General features: G+C 38.1%; 1 long non-coding RNA gene across 1 annotated transcript in view; it reads right to left on the minus strand.

Moving 5' to 3' along the window:
• Positions 1-9,745, minus strand: part of LOC126982004 (uncharacterized) — a 78,050-nt gene that overhangs the window by 26,951 nt on the left and 41,354 nt on the right. Inside the window, exon 2 of the long non-coding RNA XR_007734449.1 lies at positions 3,878-3,971. This is a non-coding gene — a long non-coding RNA (uncharacterized LOC126982004). The remainder of the gene's footprint in view (positions 1-3,877; positions 3,972-9,745) is intronic.

Consider the following 9,745-nt stretch of genomic DNA (forward strand, 5'->3'; position numbering starts at 1 on the left):
TTCCTTATCCACTCCCTATTCCCTTTCCATATTGTTTATCATCATCCTTTTGCTTTCCTCTTCCTCATTCCTTCCCATTCCCATCTTCCATAACCCTCTCTTCATTCCACCTTTTCCTTTCCTTTTCTTCCTCTTTCCTCTTCTTTTGTCTCTCTTCCTCGTTCCATCCTTTCCTTTCCTCCCAGCTTACCCTTCCTCTTCTTCTTCCTCCTACTCTTCCTCTTCTTCCCCTCCCTCCTCTCCCTCATTTCTCACGCATTCCATTCTAGTGCTGTGTCTTCCTCACCCTTTCTCCTCCCATCTTCCTTCCCTCTCCCTCCCTTCCTCATCATTCCCTTCGTCTCTCTATCTCTCTTCCTTATCCAATCCTTTCAGTATGTATCTTCTTCATTTTTTCTTCCTTCCTCCTCCCCATTTTTCTTCTCTATCTCTCTTCCTTATCCAATCCTTGACCTTCCTATTTCTCCTCCTCTTTCTCATATTCCAAGCATTCCATTCCAGTATCTTCCTCCCTCCTTCCCTCCCTCCCTCCTCATTCCCTTCTTCTCTCTATCTCTCTTCCTTATCCAATCCTTAACCTTCCTCCTCCTCCTCCTCTCTCTCATATTCCAAGCATTCCATTCCAGTATGTATCTTCTTCATTTTTCTTCCTTCCTCCCTCCTCATTCCCTTCTTCTCTCTATCTCTCTTCCTTATCCAATCCTTAACTTTCCTCTTCCTCCTCCTCTCTCTCATATTCCAAGCATTCCATTCAAGTATCTTCCTCACTTTTCTTCCTCCCTCCTTCCCTCCCTCCCTCATCATTCCCTTCTTCTCTCTATCTCTCTTCCTTATCCAATCCTTAACTTTCCTCCTCCTCCTCCTCTATCTCATATTCCAAGCATTCCATTCCAGTATCTTCCTCACTTTTCTTCCTCCCTCCCTCCCTCCTCATTCCCTTCTTCTCTCCATCTCTCTTCCTTATCCAATCCTTAACCTTCCTCCTCCTCCTCCTCCTCTCCCTCATATTCCAAGCATTCCATTCCAGTTTGTATCTTACTCTCACTTTTCTTCCTCCCTCCCTCCCTCCTCATTCCTTCCCATTCCAGGCTCATTCCAGGCCGCCATGACATCTGTGGCCGGCCTTGGAATGCTTCTATTGGCGTTCCTAAAGTCGCCGATGTCAAGCTGGAATCATGACTGGAATTTGGCACCCATTCCTACCTCCCCGTACCTCTCCCTTCCTTCCCCTTACTCACCTTTATCATCCTCCTTTTTCTTTACTTCGTCTTTCTTTCTTATCTAACTTTTCCTAACCTTACCTTACCTTACCTTTCCTTTCCTTTTCTTTCCCTTCCTTTCCTTTCTTTTTCTTACCTTACCTTACCTTACCTTACCTTACCTTACCTTACCTTGCCTTACCTTACTTTATCTTACTTTACCTTCCCTTCCCTTCCCTTCCCGTACCTCACCTTACCTCACCTTACCTTACCTTAACTTCTTCCTTTTCCTTCCTTCCCTCTCCCTCCCTTCTCTCTCTCTCTCTCTCTCTCTCTCTCTCTCTCTCTCTCTCTCTCTCTCTCTCTCTCTCTCTGTCACGTCGCCTTTGTACTACCGAATTGTCAATAACAGAACTTTTGTTGGCTCATTCCCAAGACACAAACGTTACTCTCTCTCTCTCTCTCTCTCTCTCTCTCTCTCTCTCTCTCTCTCTCTCTCTCTCTCTCTCTCTCTCTCTCTTCCCTTCTCTTTCCCATTTTCGATTTATTTTCACCTTCCTTCCTCATCTCTCTCTCTCTCTCTCTCTCTCTCTCTCTCTCTCTCTCTCTCTCTCTCTCTGACCTTGCTATCATTCTTCCTCTCTTCCTATATGTCATTGTCGATTAATTATCCCCATCTCTCTCTCTCTCTCTCTCTCTCTCTCTCTCCACTTTTCCTTTTCCTTTATTTCTTCCTTTTCTGATCTATCTCTTCCTTCATTGTCTTCCTCAGTAGGTAAATATTTTTTTCCTTGTCTTCCTTAGTGGGCAAGACAATTTTCTTCACTTTATTATTCCAAACAAACCTAATTTTCTTTATTATTTATTTGTATTTGTATTATCTTTTTTACATATCTTGTCTTCTTTCTCTTTTTTTTCCAATGATAAGTTTTTTCTTCTTTCTCCTTTTCTACTTTTATTTTCTTCTTTCTTCTCTTCCTTGTTTTCTTCTTTTCTCCATGATTATATTTTCTTTCTTCCTTATGTTTTGTTTCATTTTTTTCTGTTATCCTGATTTTCTTCTTTTCTTCTTTGTCAGTAAATTTATCTTTCTTCTTTTTCTTCCAGTTTTCTGTTATCCTGATTTTCTTCTTTTCCTCTTTGTCAGTAAATTTATCTTTCTTCTTTTTCTTCCAGTTTTCTGTTATACTTATTCTCTTTTCTTCTCTCTATCATTAAATTTCTCCTCAATCTTTTTCTTCCAGTTTTCTGTTATGCTTTTTTTCTTCTTTTCTTCTTTCTGTCATTAAATTTCTTTTCAATCTTTTCTTCCAGTTTTCTGTTGTACTTATTTTCTTCTTGTCTTCTTTCTGTCATTAAATTTCTCTTCAATCTTTGTCTTCCATTTATTTATCTTTCATACTTACCTTTTTCTCAATTTTTCTTCTTGTCTTCTTCCATACCACAGAAAGTATTGTTTTTCTTCTCCCAAGTTTTCTTCTCTTTCATACTAATTTTCTTCTTTTTTCTTCCTTGTCCATCCTTTTTCCTCGATCTCAGCATTTTCTTCCTTGATTTACACCTCATTCAGTTACTAAAAGTTGTCTTCCTATCTTCAGTTGTCTTCTTTGCTTTTCTTCTTTTATTTTTTTCTTCTTTTTCAATTTTGTTTTTTCTTTTTCTTCTTCTAAATATGATTGTTTCTTTTCTTCTTTTCTTCTTCTAAATTCAATTGCTATTTTTTTCTTCTTTTCCACTATTACTTCTTTTTCTTCCTAGTCCTCTTCGTCCTCCTCCTCCTCCTCCTCCTCCTCCTCCTCCTCCTCCTCCTCTTCCTCCTCCTCCTCCTCCTTCACTCCGTCAGCAGATCCCTTCCTCCTTGTCTTCTTGAGCCGACCAAATCTTCCTCTCTTGTCTTCCTAATAGTCCAAAAAACTCCTCCTCCTCCTCCTCCTCCTCCTCCTCCTCCACCTTCTTCTCTCCCTCTTTTTGGATTGATGTCTTCTTCCTCCTCCTCTTTCACCTCATATAAGCTCCCTCCTCCCCCTCCTCCTACTCCTCCTCCTCCTCCTCCTCCTCCTCCTCCTCCTCCTTCTCCTCCCACAAAACCATTCTTCTTGTCTCCCAAACTCGGTAACATCTTTCTTTATAGATGGATTCCCTCCTCCTCCTCCTCCTCCTCCTCCTCTTCCTCTTCCTTTCGTTCGCAGTAACACACCGTATCCAGTGCCTAACCTGTCTACCTGTTTGTCTGTCTGTCTGTCTGTATGTTTGTATGTATGTATGTATCTCTCTCTCTCTCTCTCTCTCTCTCTCTCTCTCTCTCTCATTAAAAAGATACGGTAATACCCCTAATACACACACACACACACACACACACACACACACACACACACACACACACACACACGTTTTATACTCAACCATAAACGTAACTCACTTTTACGCTTCTCTATTCATTACCAACATCACCACCACTACCACCACCACCACTACTACTACTACTATTACTACAAGCACAAAATGGACGCTCTCATAAGTAGTAGTAGCAGTAGTAGTAGTAGTAGTAGTGGTAGTTGTATAGTTGTAGTAGGTAGAAACAGCAGTCACAACAACAACAACAATAATGATAATAATAATAATAATAATAATAATAATAATAATAATAATAATAATAATAATAATAATCAGCACCTTACCTTAATCAGCATGTCAGGTTACAGGTGAACAGTTCTTCCACAGGTGAGTGACCCTTAATCAGTCTCCACCTGTTAATTGGTGCCACCCGCCCACCTGAGGAGAAAGGTGAGGAGATTAGTCGGACGGAAATATAAAAAAAAAGGAAGAAATAAGAGGAAATGAGAAAAGAAGATGGGAAGAAAAGAAGAAAGGCGAGAAAAAAATATCAGGACAGCAAAATAAGAAATGAGAAAGAAAATAAGAAGAGAAAGGAAGAAAAGAAGAAAAGCGAGAAAAACATATCAGGACAGCAAAATAAGAAATGAGAAAGAAAATAAGAAGAGAAAGGAAGAAAAGAAGAAAGGCGAGAAGAAAGAAGTTATAAAGAAAGACTATCATGACAGAAAAATAAAAAAAATGAAAGAAAACAAGAAAAGAAAGGAAGAAAAGAAGAAAGAATGTATAAAGAAAGAATTATTAGAACAGGAAAATGAGAAAGTAAGAAATAAGAAAGAAACAAATAAGAAAAGAAAGGAATAAAAGGAGAAAGACGAGAAGAAAGAAAAGAATGTATAAAGAAAGGTATTATTAGGACAGAGAAATAAGAAAGGAAGAAACAAGAAAACAAGAAAATAAGATAGGAAGACAGGCGAAAACGTTGTAAAGAAAGAGATTATAAGGACAGAAAAATAAGAAATGAAGAAATAAGAAAGAAAATAAGAAAAGAAAGAAGAGATGGAGAGATTAGGAGATTAGAGGAAATAGAAAATAAAGGAGAATGGTAACGATGAAAGAGGTGGAGGGATAGAGAGAGGAAGACAGAATAGGAAGACAAGAGGAAAAAGGTGAAGAAAAAGAGAAATAAAAGAATGAGTGAATGAAGAAAAGAAAAGGAGAAAGGCGAGAAAGAAAGAAGTATTAGAAAAAGAGATTATTAGGACAGGAAAATAAGAGAAAGGAGGAAAGGAGTATATGAAAGAAGAAAGGAAGAGAAGCAAGAAATATACAGAAGTTAATAAGAGAGAGAGAATATTAAGAGTGAAAGAAAGGAGATAAGGAAGAAAGGAATAAGTAAAGAAAGAAGAGGAATAAGAAAATAATAAGAAAGATAATGAGGAGAGGAAAATAAGATGAGTAAAAGAGGACATGAAAGAAAAGAAAGAAGAGAAACAAAGAAGTAGAAAGAAATAATTAAGAAAGAGAATATGACAAAAACAAGAAAGATGAGGAAAGGAAATGGAAGAAAAGAGGTGAATAGATAAGTAGATAATAATGTAATAGGAGAAAACGAAGGAGGAGATGAGAGGAAAAGAATAAAGAAGGGAGGAGGTAAAGAAACGATGAAAAGAAGAAGAGGGAAAGGAAAAACATGGAAAGAAAGAGAAAGGAGGAAAAGGGAGGAAAAAGAAAGGTAAGGAAAATAAAAGGAAGAAGAGAGAAAAGAGAGGAAGGATGAAAAGAAGAGAGGAGGAAAGAGGAAAAGAAACTATGAACAGAAGGAGGAAAAGAAAAACATGGAGAAAAAGAGAGAAGGGATAAAAGGGTAGGAAAAAGAAAGGTAGGAAGAATAAGAGGAAGAAGAGAGAAAAGAGAGGAAGGATGAAAAGAAAAGAAGAGAAGAGGAAAAGAAATTATGAACTGAAGGAGGAAAGGAAAAAAAACATGGAGAGAAAGAGAGAAGGGATGAAAAGGGGAGGAAAAAAAAGAAAGGTTAAGAGGAAAAGAGGAAGAGGATAGGAAGAAGGAACAAGAGAAGAAGAGAGAAAACACAGGAAGGATGAGAAGAGGAAAAGAGAAAAAAGGTGAAGGGAAGAGATACGAAGAGAGGGAATGAAAAAACGAAAAAAAAAAAAGGAAATGAGAGGGAAAGAAAGAGATAGAGAGATTAGGAGATTAAGAGACAATAGAAAATGAAAGAGAATGGCGACGATAAAAGAGGTGGAGGGATAAAGAGAGGAAGACAGGAGAGGAAGACAAGAGGAAAAAGATGAAGAAAAAGAGAAATGATGAAGAAGGGAAGTAAAAGAATGAGTGAATGAAGAAAAGAATGATAAAGAAAAGGAGATAAATTTAAGAGGAGAGAGGTGAAGGGATGGAGAGAGGAAGACAAGAGAGGAAGACAAGAGGAAAAAGGGTGAAGAAAAAGAGAAATGCTGAAGAAGGGAAGTAAAAGAATGAGCGAAGGAAGAAAAGAAAGATAAAGAAAGGAGAGAAATTAAGAGGAAAGGAAGGGAGAGGAGGAATGAAGAAAGGAATAGAAAAAGGGAAGAAGAAAATAGATGAAAAAGATAAATTAAAAAAAGAAGATAGAAGAGGAAGAATAGATAATAAAGAAAGAAGACAAATAGTGAAGACAAGGTGAAAGAATGAAGAAAAGATGAAAACAAAGAAAAAAAAGAAGAAAAAAAGAAAAGCTAAGAATAAGAAGGAAAAATGAAGAAAAAGTGAAAGAACGAATAAAAGAAGACAAAAGGGGAGGAAAAGAAGAAAAGAGAAGACAAAACAGAGAATTGGAGGGAAAGAGATAAAAGAGAGGGAGAATAAACGAGAGGAGAGAAAATATAAAATGGAGGAGGAGGAGGAGGAGGAGGAGGAAAAGAGATGGAAGAGAGAAGATGAAGAAAAGTGATGACAGAGAGAGAGAGAGAGAGAGAGAGAGAGAGAGAGAGAGAGAGAGAGAGAGAGAGAGAGAGAGAGAGAGAGTAAAAATCAGACGTCGGTGGAGAAAGATTTTGGACAAGGATGAGAAAGAAAGAAAGAAAGAGAGAAGTGAGAGATTTATACAACCCTCTCTCTCTCTCTCTCTCTCTCTCTCTCTCTCTCTCTCTGTGATGGCCACTTCATGTAAATTCAAGCAGATTCAAATGGTTCGGGATCTGCTTCACAAACCCCCGGAACGAACCAGCGAGTAAAAGTGATTCGAACCGCTCATGAACCAAAGGAAAAAAAGGAGGAAAATACAGTGAAGGTGGAAAAAATTTAGGGTGGTTTAAAAGAGGAAAAAAAGCGTTAGTTAAGGAAAGTGTTTTGGATTTAATGGATTTTTAAATTTAAATGTTTTTTCCTTTTTTATTTTATTTTATTTTTTTCTAGTTCATCTTTTTTTCTTTTACTTTTTCTTGTTAGTTTTTTTATCTTTTTGATTTCGTTCTTTTTTTATTAGTTAAGGAAAGTATATATTTTTTGTTTTATTTCTTTTGTTTTCTTTTTCTTCCCTTTCTTTTTTCTTTTTCTTGCTTTCTTCTTTTTCCTTTTCCTTTTATCATTATCCTTTTTTTTTCGTTTTATTTACTTCTACATCCGTTTTTTTTGCGTTTCTGTTACTCTCTCTCTCTCTCTCTCTCTCTCTCTCTCTCTCTCTCTCTCTCCTCATCAACATGACAAAACTGTTTACACTTTCAGAAGGAATCCATACTCTCTCTCTCTCTCTCTCTCTCTCTCGGGTTCAGTAGCGCGTGAACCAGTTCCGAACACGCCTGAGTTTCGAATCCTTGCTGTTTTTTTCTTTCTTTTAACTTATTTTTATCTTACAAGTTTATTTTCTCGTAACTTTTCTTTTTTTTTTTCTTCTTCACCTCTTCGTTCTCAACCTCCTTTTTTTTCTTTATTTTCCTCTTCCTGCATCCTTCCTCTTCCTTTTTTTCTTTTCGTCCTTCTTCTTTCATCTCCTCCTCCTCTTCTTCATTTTATTTTATTTCTTGTCTTCTTTTCTTTCTTTTCCTCTTCCTATACCTCTTCCTCTTCCTTATTCTTATTTTTTCCTTCTTTTCGTCCTCCTCCTCCTCCTCCTCCTCCTCTTTTTCTTTCTTTTCATTCTTTCATCTCTTTTCTTCTTTATCCTCTTCCTAAATCCTTCCTCTTCCTCGTCTTCCTAATTTTTCTTCTCTTCGTCTTACACCTCCTCCTCCTCCTCCTCCTCTTCCTCCTCTTCTTTTTCTTGCATTTAGTTTCCTCTCCCTTGTTCGCATTGTTTATTTTTTCTCTCTGTTACTCTTCCTCCTCCTCCTCCTCCTCCTCCTCCTCCTCCCTTTTATGTTATCTTTTTTTTTTTCTTTGCTCCACTTTCACTCCAGTTTCGTGTTTCTTTTTCCTCCAAGTTTCTCCATCTCTCTCTCTCTCTCTCTCTCTCTCTTATACGCTATACAAATCTGAGAAAAAGAGAAAAAAAGAGGAAAGAAATAAGAAAGAAAAATGGAAGGAAGGAAAAATATTAGAAAGCGTTTGAAGAAAAGAAAGAAAAAATATGAAGGAAAATATACAAAAGAAAGAAGGAAGGAAGGAAGGAAGGAAGGAAGAGGGAGAAAAGTTAAAGAAGTAAAGAATAATGAGGTGGAAAGAGGAATGCAAAATGAAGATAAAGGAGGAAGAGGAGGAGGAGGAGGAGGAGGAGGAGGAGGAGGGAAAAAGAGGAAAGAAAAACTAAGGGAGGAAGGCCGGAGGAGAGAGGGAGAGAGGAAAGGGAAGAGAAGGAAGGGAGGAAGAGGGGAAGAGGGGAGAGGAGGAAGGAAGGAAGGAAGGGAGGGAGAGGGGAGGAGGAGGAGGACGAAGAGGGGAAGGGAAGAGGGGAAGGAACGGAGATTAAAATGGATTAACACGGGAAGGCGAAAAAGGAGGAGGAGGAGGAGGAGGAGGAGGAGGAGGAGGTAAGAAGAGATAATGCATAAACAGGAAGAAAACAATTAAAAAGAGATTTTACGAGAGAGAGAGAGAGAGAGAGAGAGAGAGAGAGAGAGAGAGAGAGAGAGAGAGAGAGAGAGAGAGAGAGAGAGAGAGAGAGAGAGAGAGAGAGAGAGAGAGAGAGAAAAGTAAGGGAAAGGACACCAAAAGGAAAGATTAAGAGAAAAAGAAGAAAGAAAGAAAGAAAGAAAGGAAAGCAAATGAGACTAAGAGAGAGAAAAAGAAAAAGAAAGAAAAAAGGAAAGAGTGGAAGACGGAGAGAAAAATAAAGAAAGTGAATGAAAAGATAAACGAGAGAATAAGAAAGAAAAAAGAAAGAAGAAAATTAAGAAAATAAAAAAGAAAGAACAAGAAAGACAGAATCATTAACAAAACTCACAAAACAAAACAAACACGAAACAAAACAAAAAAAATCACAAAAAAATCAAAATATAACCCAAAAATAACCTTAAAATCCACTTAAAGTATCAAAATCACTTCGAAGCTTCACCTGAACCACTCAACGAAGCAGGAGTCGAAGCGCGTGACCCCAAACGAGGCCCCGAAGCACCTCTCCGAACCCTCTCCTGAAGACCCTCAAAAAAGCGCAATCAAAGAAGATCTAAAGATTTTGCACAACCCGAGGAGGAGGAGGAGGAAGAGGAGGAGGAGATGAGTGAGACCGTAAGGAGCATAAGAAGTATACCTGGAAAACGAGAAGAGGAGGAGGAGGAGGAGGAGGAGGAGGGGGAGGAAGAAGGTGAAGGAGGAAGAGCGTGGGAGGAAGAGGAGGGGGAAAGCAGATGATTATGATGATTTGAAGATGAAGATGATTAGGAGGAAGAGGAAGAGGAGGAGGAGGAGGGACAGGTAAGGAGGGCAGGTAAGAGATAAGTGGAAATATTATAGATTAATTAGGGTCAGGAGAGACTCAGGTAGACGAGGAATGAGAGGAATGAAAATGTGATAATATTGGTCCAGGGGCGGCCAGGTAGTGCAAAGGGAAAAGGTATATACAGGTAAATAGATAAAACAAATAACAAACTAAAAATATACTAACCTAACCTAACCTTGCCTAAGAAACTAACCCAACTTAACTAAACCTAAAAAATAACATACCATAAAACACTAACAAAGAAATAAGGAAAGGTAGGAAGGAAAAAAATAGAAAGGGAGGGAAGGAAGGAAGGAAGGAAGGAAGGAGGAAAGAAATTATAAAAAAAAAACTAACC

Source organism: Eriocheir sinensis, chromosome 50, assembly GCF_024679095.1.
Source record: "Eriocheir sinensis breed Jianghai 21 chromosome 50, ASM2467909v1, whole genome shotgun sequence".
Classification (NCBI taxonomy): domain Eukaryota; kingdom Metazoa; phylum Arthropoda; class Malacostraca; order Decapoda; family Varunidae; genus Eriocheir; species Eriocheir sinensis.